Genomic DNA, 16,252 nt, shown 5'->3' on the forward strand with positions numbered 1-16,252 from the left:
CAAGGAGTAGGTAAAAGGGAGTGTAAGGGAATTTATCTTAAACAGCAAGGAGTAGATACAAGAGAGTGTAAGGGAATTTATCTTAAACAGCAAGGAGTAGATACAAGAGAGTGTAAGGGAATTTATCTTAAACAGGCTTGTTTGCTTATATTGACCAGGAACTGATCTTTGATAATCCACACACCTGACCTTCTTTGAAAGCAGAACAAAAAAAGTCAGTTACCTACAGGTTGCATTTGCTCCAGGTTTTCGGCATTGTGCCTGGACTGAGTAAAAGCAAGCAGCTCCAGCTTCCAGGGCCTGCTCTCTGACCACTAGAACCAGGCAGTTACCTGCTGCTGTTACACTGCATAACTGTGTCTGAGTACTCATTTCATCCATTGGCCAGGGTCTTCAGGACTGACACGGCGGGTCTAGATAGATAAGAGAAATTCAGAGAACGACTTCCTTCTGTGCTTTGGGAGAGGCAAAGAATTGAGAGGTGGGAGGGGTAGAGGGGAAGGTAAAAGAGATCTTGAGGCTGCTTCCTCAGTTCAACTTGGCAAAGCCCCATATTTTGGGGGTATTGATTTCTGAAACAATGACGTCATGTTTCAGACATATTTTATGACTTTTCTTCACTGCACACTTTTAAAAAACTCACCTTACTCTATTTTTCTAAAGGTATTTGCATTCAGTGTGAAAAATACTAATGCTGTAAAGAGGAGTATTTTGAAATAGTAAGAATTATTTGGTCAGGCGCAGTGGCTCACGCCTATAATCCCAGCACTTTGGGAGGCCGAGGCGGGTGGATCACAAGGTCAGGAGTTCAAGACCATCCTGGCTTAGATGGTGAAACCTTGTTTCTACTAAAAATACAAAAATTAGCTGGGCATGGTGGCAGGTGCCTGTAATCCCAAATACTCAGGGGGCTAAGGCGGGGAATTGCCTGAAGCCAGGAGTCAGAGGGTGCAGTGAGCCGAGATCATGCCACTGCACTCCAGCCTGGGTGACAGAGCAAGTCTCCTTCTCAAAAAAAAATTTTTATTTATTCATTTATTTTTTAAGACAGCTTTTCGCTCTTGTTGCCCTGACTGGAGTGCAATGGCGCAATCTCCGTTCACCACAGGCGCGTGCCCCCGCGCCCAGCTAATTTTTTGTATTTTATAGTAGAGACAAGGTTTCAGCGTGTTAGCCAGGATGGTCTTGATCTTCTGACCTCGGGACCCACCCGCCTCGGCCTTCCAAAGTGCTGGGATTACAGAGGTGAGCCACTGCGCCCGGCCAAAAAAAAATTATTTATATTTAAATGTAAAAAAAGTGATTTTTTTTTTTAGAAATTAAATTTTAAATTCAAGTAGTCGTTTTGGGGTTTTTATATAAGATGCATATATATACAGATATGTATAGATATGTTCATTTCTATTAACATCAATGTGCTAATGTTTATATGTGTTAATATTAACAAAGGTCCTAGGATTAAATTTATTCTGAAATAGACTCCTAGGATTGTGAAAGTTTGTGGTTAGTCTGGCAAAAGACACATTTAGGGGAATATCTTTATTTTTAAAAATTTTGTTTTTTTGCTGTCTCTTGATCTCCCGCCTCACACATCCCACTTTATTGACATTATAGAAAAAAACTGATTCATTTCAACAGCATTTTTACTTGCACTGCTTCTTAGCAGCGAGCGCTCGGGTCAATCAACTGCTTCCGTAGCTTTACAAACTGGGTATGTATTTATAAACACAAGTTGTTTTGTACATCCTTTGTAGAGCACGTGGTGAAAGTGACACAGGAATAAAAGCAAACCTTTTTCCCTTTCTTTTTTCAAAGACAAACCCAGGAACACTGAGAGTCGCAGAAGGGAATTTGGTGGACATACAAACTGCCACAGAAATGATGCATGGATAAATAAGCTCAAAGGAATTTATGCAGTGTTCTATTTCTAAATTTGTTTTGGGGACGTCCGCTACGCCCTGGTCCGCCTTCACCGGGTCGGGCAACCCTGCCCAGTCCCTGAGACCCGGCCCCCCACTAGGGAGCCGCGGGGGCGAGGCCGTGGGAGTGGACTCCAGGAGGAGGTCCCGTGAACCACACTTCCCAGAGTGCCGTGCGCAGCCCCGCCCCGCCCTGCCCCGCCCCCGGAGGCCGCCGTTTGCTGGGGCTGAGGTGAGAGGACGCCAGGCGCCCGCCAGGGCTCCGCGGGGCCGCCCAGGAGAGCGCGCGTCTGCCGGGTGCTCGAGCGGTTCTGGTGAGGTGCCGCTGAGGGCGGCCGGGTGACGCGGCTGCAGCCTTAGCAACACCAGGAAGAACCTAGTGGAGGGTCGAGGATCGAGGTAACGGGACGCTCGTCTCCCTGCAGTCCCCTTTTTCTTTGTGCAGTGCCGCCCGCTCGCGCCAAGCCCTCCCTCACCCCAGCCCCAAGTCGCAACATGGTCCCGGCTCGGGTCACCGGCGTGCGGAAGGAAACTCGAGCCCTCGTGCAGCAACCGAAACTCCACAGCTGAGAGGGCTCGGGGCCCGGGCATCGAGAGCTCAAGCCCCCGAGCTCCCTTGCACCCCTTCTGTAGCCCCGGTTGGCGGGAGAAGCAGGGTTACGCTCCCGGCTCCCGGAGGGCAGCCCTAGCCTCTGGCTCTGTCAGCCTAGCCGGCTGCTCCTTGGCTTCCTCCTCCCCGTCTTTCGTAGTGGGGCCCAGGCAGATGCTTCGTGGGGTCCAGGAAGAGAGTAGGCGCGGTGCGGCTGGCGCGGGTTCGGGGCTCCGGGAGGGTGGCCGGACGCCCCCAGGAGCCGCGGCCTGCGGGGGCGGGGCAAGGAAGGCTGCCTGTCCCCACTCGGGGGGCTTGCTGGCCACGCTGGGGTGCTTTCTCGGGCGCGGGGGTGTGGACTTTGTGGAGAGTGCCTCTTGGTGTGGAGCCGGGAACCGCAGCCTGTTTCCAGACGCGCAGCCGCCGGGTTGAGTTGTTGCCGCCAGGATGACAGCTCTTCACGCCTTCCACTCGGTGCTGGGCTCAGCTGGCTTGCTGGTTTCTTCAGAGAGCGATTTGGCTTCATAGCTTGCATTTTCTTCGTGCCTCGTGCTTTGCTGGACTTGCGCTGTTTTTCCCTCTTGGCAGTGTTGAATCGGGTGATTTTTCATAGAAAAGGTTGAGTATTTTTTCATCTGTGTTAATGACATAACTTTGTTTTTGACTCTTTGCCTTAAGCTAATGTTATCAGTTTAGAGGGATACTTTGGGAAAAGGTCCTTAGAACCTGAGTTGACAGAAGTATTTTATCTGCTGGTTGCACGTTTTTTCCTTTGCATTGTTTTTCTCCTACCAGATGGTAATTGTTGGACTCTCGGTGTTCTTGATTCTCTCTCTAGAAGGAAATCCTCTTCCCGCATCTGTCTCGTGTTCTGGCCCTGCAGTACTCTTGGGCACGCAGAGGACTGCTGCTAACACTGCTGGCGCCTGGAAAGCTGCTTGGAGATGGCGGTGGCTTTAAGCTGCTGCTTTTCCTCAGACTTCCTCCTGGCACCCTCCTTAATTTGTCATTCAAGCTGACCCACTTCAAACTTCAAACTTTAGTCACTTTATTTATTTAGTCACTTTAAAAAACTGCTTTTAAGATACCAAATTGCCAAAGCCTAAATACGAAAGGAAGTGCCTCTGGCCAGGTGCAGTGGCTCACGCCTGTAATCCCAGCACTTTGGGAGGCAAAGGCAGGAGGATTACTTGAGGTCAGGAGTTCGAGACCAGTCTGGCCAACATGGTGAAACCCCGTCTCTACTAAAAATACAAACACTAGCCGAACTAGTGGCACATGCTTGTAGTCCCAGCTAATCGGGAGGCTGAGGCAGGAGAATGGCTTGAACCGGGGAGGCAGAGGTTGCAGTGAGCCGAGATCGAGCCACTGCACTCCAGCCTGGCAACAGTGAGACTCCGTCTTATAACAATAAAAAAAAAGAAAAAAGAAAGTTCGGTAAAATTTCATCTCACTTACTTTTTATTTTTTTAGAGCAGTTTTAAGTTCACAGCAGAACTGAGTGGAGATACAGAGATTTGCCATGTATCTCCTACCCTCACAGAGCCAAAATCCCTCATCAGAGTGATCTATATATTACAATTGATGAGCCTATATTGACGTACCATTATCACATCCACAGTTAGGGTTCAGTCTTGGTGTTAAACATTCTGTGGGTTTGGACAAATAACCCTTTTGTTTTATCAAGAACTTTTGAGAGTTGTAGAGAACTGAAATGGATATTGTCATTTTAAAAAGATTAAAGAGACTGTTGCAGACATCTTAAACATTAATTTCAGAAGTTTTTGTGTCGTGTAAATTGAATGTTTAAATTTTTGGTTACTTATATTGAAATTCTCAAAACAGTCACATTTTTATTCGTATATTAATAACTAAAGGGCCCCACATGGTGACTCACACCTGTAATCCCAGCAATTTGGGAGGTCAAGGCAGGAGGATCACTTGAGCCCAGGAGTGTGAGACCGTCCTGGGCAACAAAGTGAGACTCTGTCTCTATATTCCAAAAAAAAAAAAAGGGAGACCAGGCTAGGTGCATCATGCCTGTAATCTAGCACTTTGGGAGGCCAAAGCAGGCCAATTGCCTTAGCCCAGGAGTCTGAGACCAGCCTGCACAACATGGTGAAACCCTGTCTCTACAAAAGAAATACAAAAATTAGAATTAGCCAGACATGGTGATGTACACCTGTGGTCGCAGCTACTCAGGAGGCTGAGGTGGGAGGATCACCTGAGTCCAGGGAGGTTGAGGCTGCAGTGAGCCATGATTGCCCCACTGCACTCCAGCTTGGATGACAGAGTGAAACCCTGTTTAAAAAAAAAAAAAAAGATGAGGGAGGATAAATGCTTTGTAAAATAACAAAATGTTGTTTTCAATCCCTAAAATTCATTTGACCATGTGTTTTTTCTGAATGTTTTATGTTAATCAGTGAAGCAAGAGGGAGTTGAGCACTTTAAATAAATTAATTTTCATTTACTCATGTCAAGATATGTCTACAATAAAAATGTCACCCATAAGTCTATTTTTAAAAATTCTGTTTTCTCTGTTTTGAGGGGCTTTTATGGAAGTGTCAGATTATAATAATGTTCTGAGCTCACTTTTGGAACTACACGTTCTTTATTAGAATCCCAGCTCTCCACTTGCTGGCTATGTGAGCATGGCAAGTTATTTTCCCTCTTTCCTTAGCAGTGGAAGGGGGATAAAAATGATACATACTTCTGTCTTACCAGAATTGTTGTGAGGATTATTTGGTATTGTATGTGAAAGCATTTTGTAAACTGTAATCAACTATAATATTCATTGATATTACTAGTCACATTATATTTTAAAATGTCAGTATAATTTATTTACTGGTGGATATTACTGGGCAATCAGTAAACAGTGTGAAACCAAGTTCTGTTTCTGGATCAGTTACCAATAGCATACACAAGGCTGGGAGAGTATGAGGTGAATCAAGTGATGCTATACAAACTTATGAATGAAACTGTCCATTAAGTAATATTGTCTTTATCCTTGAGATCTTTTTTCCCTTCATATTAATATTTTCATTTAAAATTGAAATGTTTTTCAAAGTTCAAGGTTCTAAACCAATATTGGTAATTTATAGAATAAAGTAGCACAAGTGTGGTTCTTTTTAAAAATAGTCTGAGAAGTTTTAAATAAACCTTAAAGATAAGTAGTCAGCATACTTTATATATAAAAGGTAAGTCACTATGCTGGATCTTTAGTTATTTTAATGCAGAGGATTGCTTAACTTTAATAATGAAAGTTTGAATTAATTAGATATGGAAAACAAAAGGGAATAATTTTAGCAAAAATTTTACCTAAGGGAATCCTATCATTTTAAGAAGATCAGTGATTTTTATGTGTATTCTCCTACACTTAAACCTTTAAAAATTCTGTCTGGGCATGGTGGCTCATGCATGAAATTCCAGCACTGTGGGGAGGTCAAGGCAGGTGGATCACTTGAGACCAGGAGTTCAAGACCAGCCTGGTCAACATGGTAAAACCCCGTCTCTACTAAAAATACAAAATTTAGCTGGGCATGGTAGCACTTGAGAGGCAGAGGCAGCGTGTAATCCAAGCTACCTGAGAGGCAGAGGCAGGAGGATCCTCATCTTTTCTATAGTGAGTTCCTAATAGCAGTCTCATGTAGAACATTATAAAGCATATTTTATTTCTTTGCTGGAAAAAATTTTGATTGCAGGACTGTGTTCCTGACCAAGGACTGAGGCTCACATAATTTATAAAAGAGTAACAAAACAAAAGTAATAACATTTATTGATTGAATATTTACCATATGCTAGATACAGAGCTAAATACTTTATATAAATTACTTCAATTACCCCTCACAACAACCTTAGAGCTGATGCTCAGAGTAATTTTAAGTGACTTGCCCAGGGCTACACAATTAATATGGAATCCCAAAACTGTCTAGCTCTAAAGTCTCTGCTGCTAACCACCAGTTTATATGCCTTGTGTCACATATGGCTGACAGATTTCTCTCAAAAGCAAGATAACAGCTCCTGTAATTTTAAATAGCAAAATGTGCTACTGTAATTTAGAACTAGAAGGAAACTGATTATCTAAAGCCAAGCAGGCTAAACCAAGCTTGCTGCCTGTTTTTGTAAGCAGAGTTTTATTGGAACACAGCCATGCTGTGTTCTTTTACAAATTAAGAAGCTGAGACCCAGAGAGATTAGGTAACTTCCCAGTAATGTAGCAGTAGTATTCCAATGTCAGTAACTATGTTAATGAGCCTCTGAAAGTCTGCCAATCCCCGAATCCCATGCTACTCCCTAAACTCTATGTAAGATCAGCAGTGTGCTCTATTCAGAGGGACTGTGCCTGGTTGGCATAGCTATCCCTTCAGTAAGTAATAAATTCAGGTTATGCTTTTCATTTTGTTTCAAACATCCAGTGGGAAATATCCCATACTTTGATACTTGGTAACAAATTATTAATAAATTAAGTTTTTAGTAGGTGTTATCTTAAGTTCAACCTTGTCACTTCTCTGACATTCTAAATAATGAGTAATATGGGCCCCTCTTAAGGTTCACGCATGTAGTTCACATATTTAGGTAAAATTCAGGATCTTTCTTTTACTGCTTGATACTAGACTTTTAGACCACTGTGACTGTGATAAACTAAGTGGCCCAGTTCAAACAAGAAAATGATTACCGTAAGGTGTCAATGGAATTCCTTTTTAATAAAACAGATTCCAAATGGAAACATTTTACAAAGTATTCAGTGTAGTGAAAATATTATTTATAGACCCTGGAAATGAAATTAGTATTTAACAAACAGGCTTTAATAATAGTAGCATCTAATATTGCATATGTCATTTAAGGATGGGGATATACTCTTAAGAAGCATGTTAATAGACAATTTTGTCATTGTGTGAATGTCGTAGAGTATACTTAACACACCTAGGCTATGTGGTATAGCCTGTCACTCCTGGGTTACAAACCTGTATAGCATGTTACTGTACTGAATACCATAGGCAATACTATAGCACAGTCGTTATGTATTTGTGTGTCAACATGGAAAAGGTACAGCAGTCTGGGAATAGTGGCTCACGCCTGTAATCCTAGCACTTTGGGAGGCTGAGGTGGGTGGATCACAAGGTCGGTGAATCATGAGATCAGTAGTTCAATCCCAACCTGGCTAAGATGGTGAAACCCCATCTCTACTAAAAATACAAAAAAAAAAAAAAAAAGCAGGGCGTGGTAGCAGGTGCCTGTAATCTCAGCTACTCTGGAGGCTGAGGCAGATTATTGCTTGAACCTGGGAGGCAAAGGTTGCAGTGAGCCGAGATTGCGCAACTGCACTCCAGCCTGGGCGACAGAGTGAGACACTGTCTCAAAAAAAAAAAAAAAAAAAAAAAAAGATACAGAGAAGATAAAGTGTTACAATCTTGGGAGATGACTACCATCATCTATTCATTGGTTACTGTCATCATCTCTTGCTGACCAAAACACTGATAGGAAAACAAAGGTTTTCTTAATAGCATTTACAGTCTTTACAGCACATGACTGTAAAGACTGTAAATGCTATTAAGAAAACTTTTTTTTTCCTCCTCTTTTTCTGAGATAGGGTCTCACTGTGTTGCTTAGGCTGAGTCCAGTGGCAAGATCCTGGCTCACTACAGCCTCTACCTCCCTAGGCTTAGATGATCCTTCTACCTCAGTCCTGTGAGTAGGTGGGACTACAGGTACAAGCCACCATACCTGGCTAATTTTTAAATTTTTTGTCGAGACTGGCTCTCACTGTGTTGCCCAGGCTGGTCTTGATTGAACTACTAGGCTCAAGCAGTCCTCTCAGCTCACTGGTAACTGGTTGTTTTTAGCTTTTCAGTTTTCAAAATAAAATTTCTAGGTTGTATAACTCGCAGCCTAAGTATCAAGATATTTCTTAAAAAGTGGAGCTGCTACATCAGAGGGCACTAAATTAAAAAGATTTTTGATATCTTAGTTAAATGGAACCTAGAAAGGCTTATATGAACAGCAGTGTGTGAGATTATTTCCTGACACGTTTACCAATTTTATTTTTTGTCTTTGCCAATATTTATTTAATTGATTAATAAGGATTAACTTTTTAATATTCACATTGATAATTTTTCCTTTTATTATAATCTACCTTTTTTCTTTACATAAGGACAGTTTTAGGTAGACAGTGTTGCTATACTACTAACTGAAGGCCATGTTATTGTTGATCTCTACTCGGTTATTCTTCCTTGAAGAACACATCTGTCTAAAAGAGGACTGTGACATCGAGCTGCTTCAGGCATCTAATTCACACTTAAGTTTAACTGTGACTTTGACTTCAGCACCAGTAACCTGTCTTATCAGTCTTTCCAGTTAGACTACTAGATCTCTCCGTTGGCTTTCCTATCAGTATCGAATTTCAGCATGCCCTGACTTCCAATTAGGAAATTATTCTTTCCAACTCAGTGATCTCAGCTCACTGCAACCTCTACCTCCCAGTCACAAGTGATCCTCCCACCTCAGCCTTCCAAGTAGCTGGGACCACAGGCGCATGCCACCATGCCTGGCTAATTTTTGTATTTTTTATTACGATGGAGTTTTGCCTTGTTGTCCAAGCTGGTCTTGAACTCCTGGTTAAAGTGGTCTGCCTGCCTTGACGACCTCCCAAAGTTCTGGGATTACAGTCTTGAGCCACTGAGCTTGGCCAAGAAAAATGTTTTTTTAAGTCACAGCAGTAACTTGTTGGAAGTCATGTTGGAGTAGAAACTATTGACGCTATTATACAGTTTTTCAAACCAGCAGATTCTCCTTTAATTTTTGGTTTATTTCGGATTGTTTGACTCAAAATTTTACATTTTTATTCTTTTATAAATAAAAATGAAATAATGAGTATAGCCTACTTTTTCCCTGACTTAAAGGTAAAAATGGAAATTTTAAGAAGAGTATTACCTTTGAAATAAAGTGATTCAAAAATTGAAGTAAATGTCTTATGCACAGTGTTTAGTGAAAATCATTTAAGCATATATTGATTCGGATTGTAGTAGAAAAATAATCTCTAGTGTTCATAATCTGTTCATTACAAAAATATTTTAAGTATTTCTGTTTGTTTATTATGTTATATGTGTTGACTGAACATGGTAGTGATAGCAGTGAAGAGAGATGGTGCCTATATTTTACAGGCTTATATAGTGTTACAGGGAAGACTAGTAGTGAATAGGTACTTATTATAAGTAATAAGTATTTAAAATTTGACCAAAAATTGAGTATGTGATACACTTTGTGATAAGTACAATGAAAAAGACTTCAGATTTTTTTGGGAACGCAGGGGAAGTACTAGGAATAGGGAATATTTTTAGGGATGACCTTAAGCAGATGAACCTGAGCTGAGTCTTAGAAGATGAGCAAGAGTTAGCTGATGAGGGGAGAGTGGTGGTAAAAGGCATTTCTGAAAGAGTGGAAAACCTGAAAGGAGGCAGAGAGGTGTAAAATAGCCTACAGCATGTGGAAAATTAAACACATTCAGGTTTTGCTCTATAGAACATGAGAGGGTTTGCCATTTTGTTATTTCACAAATACGCAGGGGTATCAACTTTCTGGTGTAGCTCTAAAGTTAATCACATACTGCTATAAAATATCTTTTCTATTTAAAATACTTAACTGAATTGTAAAATAACTTTAATTATTTCACAGAGTTGAATTTTGGTAAATGTACACACAGCCTCTGTCAGCTTTCAGGTGTAGCTCTAAAATTAATCAGATCCTGCTATAAAATGTCTTTTGTATCATTTAAATTCTTCAGCTGAATTATAAAATAATTTCTTTCAAGTTATTTTAAAGAGGACTGTGTCAAATAGAGTACTACAGCAGCAATTATATTATGGCATTTTTTTGTTTGTTTGTTTTGAGATAGAGTCTTGTTCTCTTGCCCAGGCTGGAGTGCAGTGGCGTGATCCTGGCTCACTGCAACCTCAGCCTCCCAGGTTTAAGCAATTCTCTTGCCTCAGCCTTCTGAGTAGCTGGGATTGCCCGCCACCAGGCCTGGAAATTTTTGTATTTTTAGTAGAGACGATGTTCCCTATGTTGGCCGGGCTAGTCTCAAACTCCTGATATCAGGTGATCTACTCATCTTGGCCTCTCAAAGTTCTGGGATTACAGGTGTGAGCCACCATGCCCAGCGGCATTGAGTTTTTTAAAAGGTGCCTTCAAAGTGCCATTTGGGGCTGGACATGGTGGCTCACGCCTGTAATCCCAGCACTTTGGGAGTCCGAAGTGGGCAGATAGCTGGAGCTCACGAGATCACCACAGAACACCAAGTGCCACGTGGAGTTCCTCTTTCTGTTTAGTAGTCTTTTGATTAATGTGTAGTGTGAAAACACAGTCACTGTGCTGCAAAGAGTTATGAGGATAACACAGTATAAAGTGAGTTAGTACAGTATTCAGTGTAATGATACTACATATTGATATCACATGCAAAAATATGTTAGAGATTATAAATACAAAGGAAGCTAGAGAAAGAGAATAAGGTGGTCTGGCTTAGCATAATAGTATCTTTAAGCTTTTGCTATCAGTCCTGTTTTCTGTAATTCATTGTAAATGATGTTTACATATAAAAATGTATTAGTTTTGTTACATATGCTCTGCATTGAACCATAAACCTGTTTGCTTCTGTTTGAAGTATTTTTTCTTCGTAACTTCCTCTTTTGTTGATTGATACGACTTCACTGGCACTTAGAGGAGCAAAAAAAGAAAAAAAAGGAATCGGCTTCCTGTCTGCTTCATTGTCATAACATGCTAGCATGTGACTGAAATGGACATCTGTGGCATGTTATGACAATGATATGCCACGGATGTCCATTTCTCTCTCATTCTGTGTTAGTATTTTAATATATTTGAGGAAGGAGAGGTATATCATTTATTTTTCTCCCCAATAATCAGAATCTTAGACACATATATATTTTAATTCTGGATGTTTAAATTCTGGAGTTTAGGTTGAATTACATCTTTACTTGATACTAATATACAGTCTATAAGTCCTAAAGGCTGCTGATTTCCTTAGGCAGAGTGAATAGTATTTGAATAAGGAGCTTTTCCTGCTCCTGTCTTCCTGTTCTAGCATAAATAATAGATTTTTAAAATTGAGAACATTGCATTCTTTAAACAGGCCATTTTAAGAGAATTTGGTATAGATAGTTTTTGAGCTGTTGTATCTTACCCAAATCTGTAAAAATAATTTTATAAAAATTAAAATGTAAAAATAATTTTATGAAAATGAATATTTATTAAAGCCCTTTTCCACTGGGTGTGGTGGCTCACGCCTGTAATCCCAAAACTTTGGGAGGCTGAGGTGGGTGGATCACCTGAGGTCAGGAGTTTGAGAACAGCCTGGCCAACATAGCCAAACCCCGTCTCTACTAAAAATACAAAAAAAAAAAAAAAAAAAAAAATTAGCCGGGTGTGGTGGCACGTACCTGTAGTCCCAGCTACTCCAGAGGCTGAGGCAGCTTGAACCCTGGAGGCAGAGGTTGCAGTGAGCTGAGGTCATGCCACTGCACTTCAGCATGGGCAATAGAGCGAGAATCCATCTAAAAAAAAGAAAAGCCCTTTTCATAGAAATAGTACTCTGACAAAGGAAAACATTTTGTGACAATAGTAACAAAACTTTCACTAGATAGAGCTAGAGTAGGTTGTTGTAAGTGAAAAAAGTGCATGGTCATTTTGAATTGTATGTACTTTAACTTAGTAAAGTTAAAAAATAAAATATTAGTGATACCTACTGTCATAATACTCAGATAGTTAGGGTACAAAATACGGCATGACAAAGTAAGTAAAAGAAGACTCCTGGGCGCAATGGCTTAGGCCTGTAGTCTCAGCATTTTGGGAGGCCCAAGTGGGAAGATGGCTTGAGTCCAAAAGTTGGAGACTAGCCTGGGCAACATGGCAAAACCCCATCTCTACAAAAAAATACAAAAATTAGCCCAGCATAGTGGTGCATGCCTGTAGGATTGCTGGATCCTTGGAGGTCAAGGCTGTGATAAGCCAAGATTGCGCCACTGCACTTCAGCCTGCGTGGCAGGGCGAGACCCTGCCTCAAAAAAAAAAAAAAAAAAGACTCACTGGACTAAAAAGAGTTGACTCAGGTTTTTTTTGTTTTTGTTTTTGTTTTTTGGCTAAGCACAGGGGACTTTATTGATGGTACATGACAAGGTGGGGCTCCCTAGATCCCTCCGTCTTCAGGGATCTGCATGGAAACTGTGAAGAAGGGAGACTCTAAGTGTAGTGGGGGACTGAAGTGTGGCAAGGACTTACCAGCAGTGAGGGCCTCTCTCTTCCTCTTATGCTCTCGCTGGGGCTGGTGGTTTGGGGGTCTTACTCCTTGGAGGCCATGTGGGCCTTGTGGTCCACCACCCTGTTACTGTAGCCAAATTAATTGTTATACCAGGAAACTATCTTGACAAAGTGGTTGTTGAGGGCAATGCCAGCCCCAACATTGAAGGTGGAAGAGTGGGTGTTGCTGTTGAAGTTGGAGGAGACAACCTAGTGCACAGTGTAGCTAGCCCAGGTTGCCCTTGAGGGGCCCTCCAACGTCTGCTTCACCACCTTCTTGATGTCATCATATTTGGCAGGTTTTTCCAGATAGCAGGTCAGGTCCACGACCAACATGTTGGCAGTGGTGACACAGAAGGCCATGCCAGTGAGCTTCCCATTCAGCTCAGAGATGGCCTTGCCCACAGCCTTGGCAGTGCCAGTAGAGGCAGGGATATGGTCTGGAGAGCCCTGCAGCCATCACACCACAGTTTCCCAGAGGGGCAGTCCACAGTCTTCTGGGTGGCAGTGATGACGTGGACTGTAGTTAAGTGTCCTTCGACGATACCAAAGTTGTCATGGATGACTTTGGCAAGGGGCGCTAAGCAGTTGCTGACGATTTTGAGGCTACTGTCATACTTCTCATGGGTCATGCCCATCACGAACACAGGGGCATCAGCAGAGGGGGCAGAGATGATGACCCTTTTGGCTCCTCCCTGCAAGTGAGCCTCAGCCTTCCCCATGGTGGTGAAGACACCAGTAGTATCCATAACATACTCAGCATCAGCATTGCCCCATTGGATTTTGGAGGGATCTTGCTCCTGGAAGATGGTGCTGGGATTTCCATTGATGACAAGCTTCCCATTCTCAGCCTTGACAGTGCCATGAAATTTGCCATGGGTGGAATCATACTGGAACATGTAGACCATGTAATTGAGGTCAATGAAGTGTTTATTGATGGTGACAATATCTACTTTTCCAGAGTTAAAAGCAACCTTGGTGACCAGGAACCCAATATGGCCAAATCCATTGACTCTGGCCTTCACCTTCACTTGGTATCTCAGGGATGTGGCCAAAGATGCATGAGAATATGTGGCTGTCTGTCAAATGGGAGGAGCACAGAGCTGAGTTGACCCAGTTTTTTACATTGTGTGGGGAAAAACCAGCCCATAGAGATCATGTTAATTCAGTCTCTCAGAACTCTGGCTCATTGTAGGCAAATACATTAATATTGTTAAGACACAGTCTTTGAAAAAGAGTACACTGTGTTAAGCAGGCAAGTCTAAAATACAAAAGGAAGAAAATGAACAAGTTGGAGAAATACAAAGTACTATGGGGGTTCACGAGAAAGATCACACCCCATTGGGAGAATTAGAGAAGACTTCATAAAAGAAGCATTATTTAAGCTGGGCCTTGACATCATTCCCTCACAAGGAATAGCTTGAGCACTTGTAAATATATTTGAGGAAAACTGAATAATGAAGTCTGTGATATAGTGGAAAAATAATGGACTTAATCACAGCTAGATTGAAACCCCATCTCCCACCATTTCTAGCTGTGTGGCCTTGGGCAAGTCGGGTGCTAGGACCATCTATAATGTGATGTTTAAAAGAGAGTATATTTAAGATTTCTGGCAAAATAGGTAGTGCACAGTGGTTTCATAAGTAGTTTTTCCATCTTCTTTCCCCCTTTCCATACTTTATATAAAAAAAGAATGAAGAAAAAGACTGAAAGATAGACTAGAGCCAGAGCAGCGAGGACCTTGAATGCCAGGATAAGCTGAACAAATACATTAAGCAGTTTCGAAAGGATAATTAGAGCTAGATAAATCTAGCAGCATCTAATCTTTGATAGATGTTTAGTGATGGGAAGGAGGGAATGTGGTGATTGGTTAGGGGAAGTCATTATAATCCAGGTTAATATATGATGTGCATCTGAACTATGAGAGAGAATAGTGTTCTATAATAATAGGAAGAAAGGGATGGGTGAATAGGAGAGATTTTTCCAAATAGAATCCAGAAGAATTGAAGTGGATAGGTTATGAAAGTCGAGAGAAGAGTCAAATATGGCTCAAGTTTTGAAGTAGGGTAACTGAAAAAAATGGCGTTGCTACTTTTGAAAGTAGGGTAATTTAAAAGTATAGTGAGAGAGAAGATAAGGACCTTGGTTTTTCATATATTTTGTTCTGTAATTATATTTTACTCATAAAGTGCTCTGAACAGTAGTGTGGTAGTTAATAGCACAGGCTGGGGAGCCCTGCTGCCTAGGTTCACATCCTGGCTCCCCAGCATTTTGGGAAGCCTAAGTGGGCAGATGACTTGAGTTCAGAAGTTCAAGACCAGCCTGGGCAACATGGCAAAACCCCATCTCTACAAAAAATACAAAATTAGCCTTGTATGGAGGTGCACGTCTATAGTTTCAGCTACTCAGGCAGTGGGGCTGAGGTGGGAGGAAAAGGGCAAAATAAAAGTAGCTACTTCGTAGAGTTAGTGAGGACTAAATGATTTAATTCACCTGCAATTAGAATCGTGGCTGGCAGATTGTGTTTTCTGTTGTAATGCTGATGATGGTGTTTGCTTTTATATATATTGTGTGTGTGTATGTGTGTGTTTTGTTTGTTTTCTTGAGTTAGAATCTTGCTCTGTCACCCAGGGTGGGATGCAGAGGCATGATCACAACTCACTGTAGCCTCAACCTCCTGGGCTCAAGTGATCCTCCCACTTCAGCCTCGTAAGTAGCTGGGACTACAGGTGCATGCCACCATACCTCGCTAATTTTAAAATTTGTTGTAGAGACTGGATCTTACTGTGTTGCCCAGGCTGGGCCCAAGTGATCCTCCCAGCTCGTCCTCTCAAAGTGCTGGGATTACAGGCAAGTGCCATTGTGCCTGGCCTGCCTTTACATTTTATTTTGTGGGCCAATTTATCTCTTAAGCAATAGAGTAGCTTGTGATTATATTGCTTTATGTCTTTTGAATTTTATCATGAGTATATTGGAATGCAACTTTCTTTTTTCCATTTTATTTTTTATCATATAGCAAAATTGACATTTTGGGGATGAGTCCATGAATTTTAACAAATGTATAGATTTGTCTAATCACCACCAAATCAATTTTAAATTAACATTTAAAATAGATGCAAAATAGTCTCATCATCCCATAAAACTCTCTTTTTGCCATCTCCTTTTTGTCATACTTTTTCTTTGCCCCTCATCCCTGGCAACAACTGATGTGTTTTTCATCACAATGATTTTGTTCTTTTGAGAATATCATATAAATGGAATCATAGATTATGTAGTAACCTTTTGAGACTAAGCATCCGTTGAGATTCATCCAAGTTGTTGCATGTACCACGTTTGTTCCTTTTTATTGTGGGGTAGTGTTCTATGGTATGGTTGTACCCACAGTTTTGTTTATTCATTCCGTTGTTGAAGGTTATTTGGATTATTTTCAGATTTTAGC

At 41.5% G+C, this 16,252-nt stretch overlaps 1 protein-coding gene and 1 pseudogene across 4 annotated transcripts in view; one reads left to right on the forward strand and one right to left on the reverse strand.

The window, feature by feature from the left end:
* The first annotated feature begins 2,164 nt into the window (after positions 1–2,164).
* KLHL8 (kelch like family member 8) overlaps positions 2,165–16,252 on the forward strand; it is a 61,730-nt gene continuing 47,642 nt past the window's right edge. For 3 of the 4 annotated variants that reach the window (XM_017970435.4, XM_008993019.5, XM_008993021.5), the window contains exon 1: positions 2,165–2,318. The gene's annotated coding sequence lies outside the window, so the exon portion shown is untranslated. Of the gene's footprint in view, positions 2,319–2,912; positions 3,127–16,252 lie in introns of those variants that run through there. The other variant, XM_035293346.3, reaches the window with a different exon arrangement.
* Positions 12,856–13,721, reverse strand: LOC100396129 (glyceraldehyde-3-phosphate dehydrogenase pseudogene; annotated as a pseudogene).

This window comes from Callithrix jacchus, chromosome 3 (assembly GCF_049354715.1).
Source record: "Callithrix jacchus isolate 240 chromosome 3, calJac240_pri, whole genome shotgun sequence".
Taxonomy (NCBI): Eukaryota; Metazoa; Chordata; class Mammalia; order Primates; family Cebidae; genus Callithrix; species Callithrix jacchus.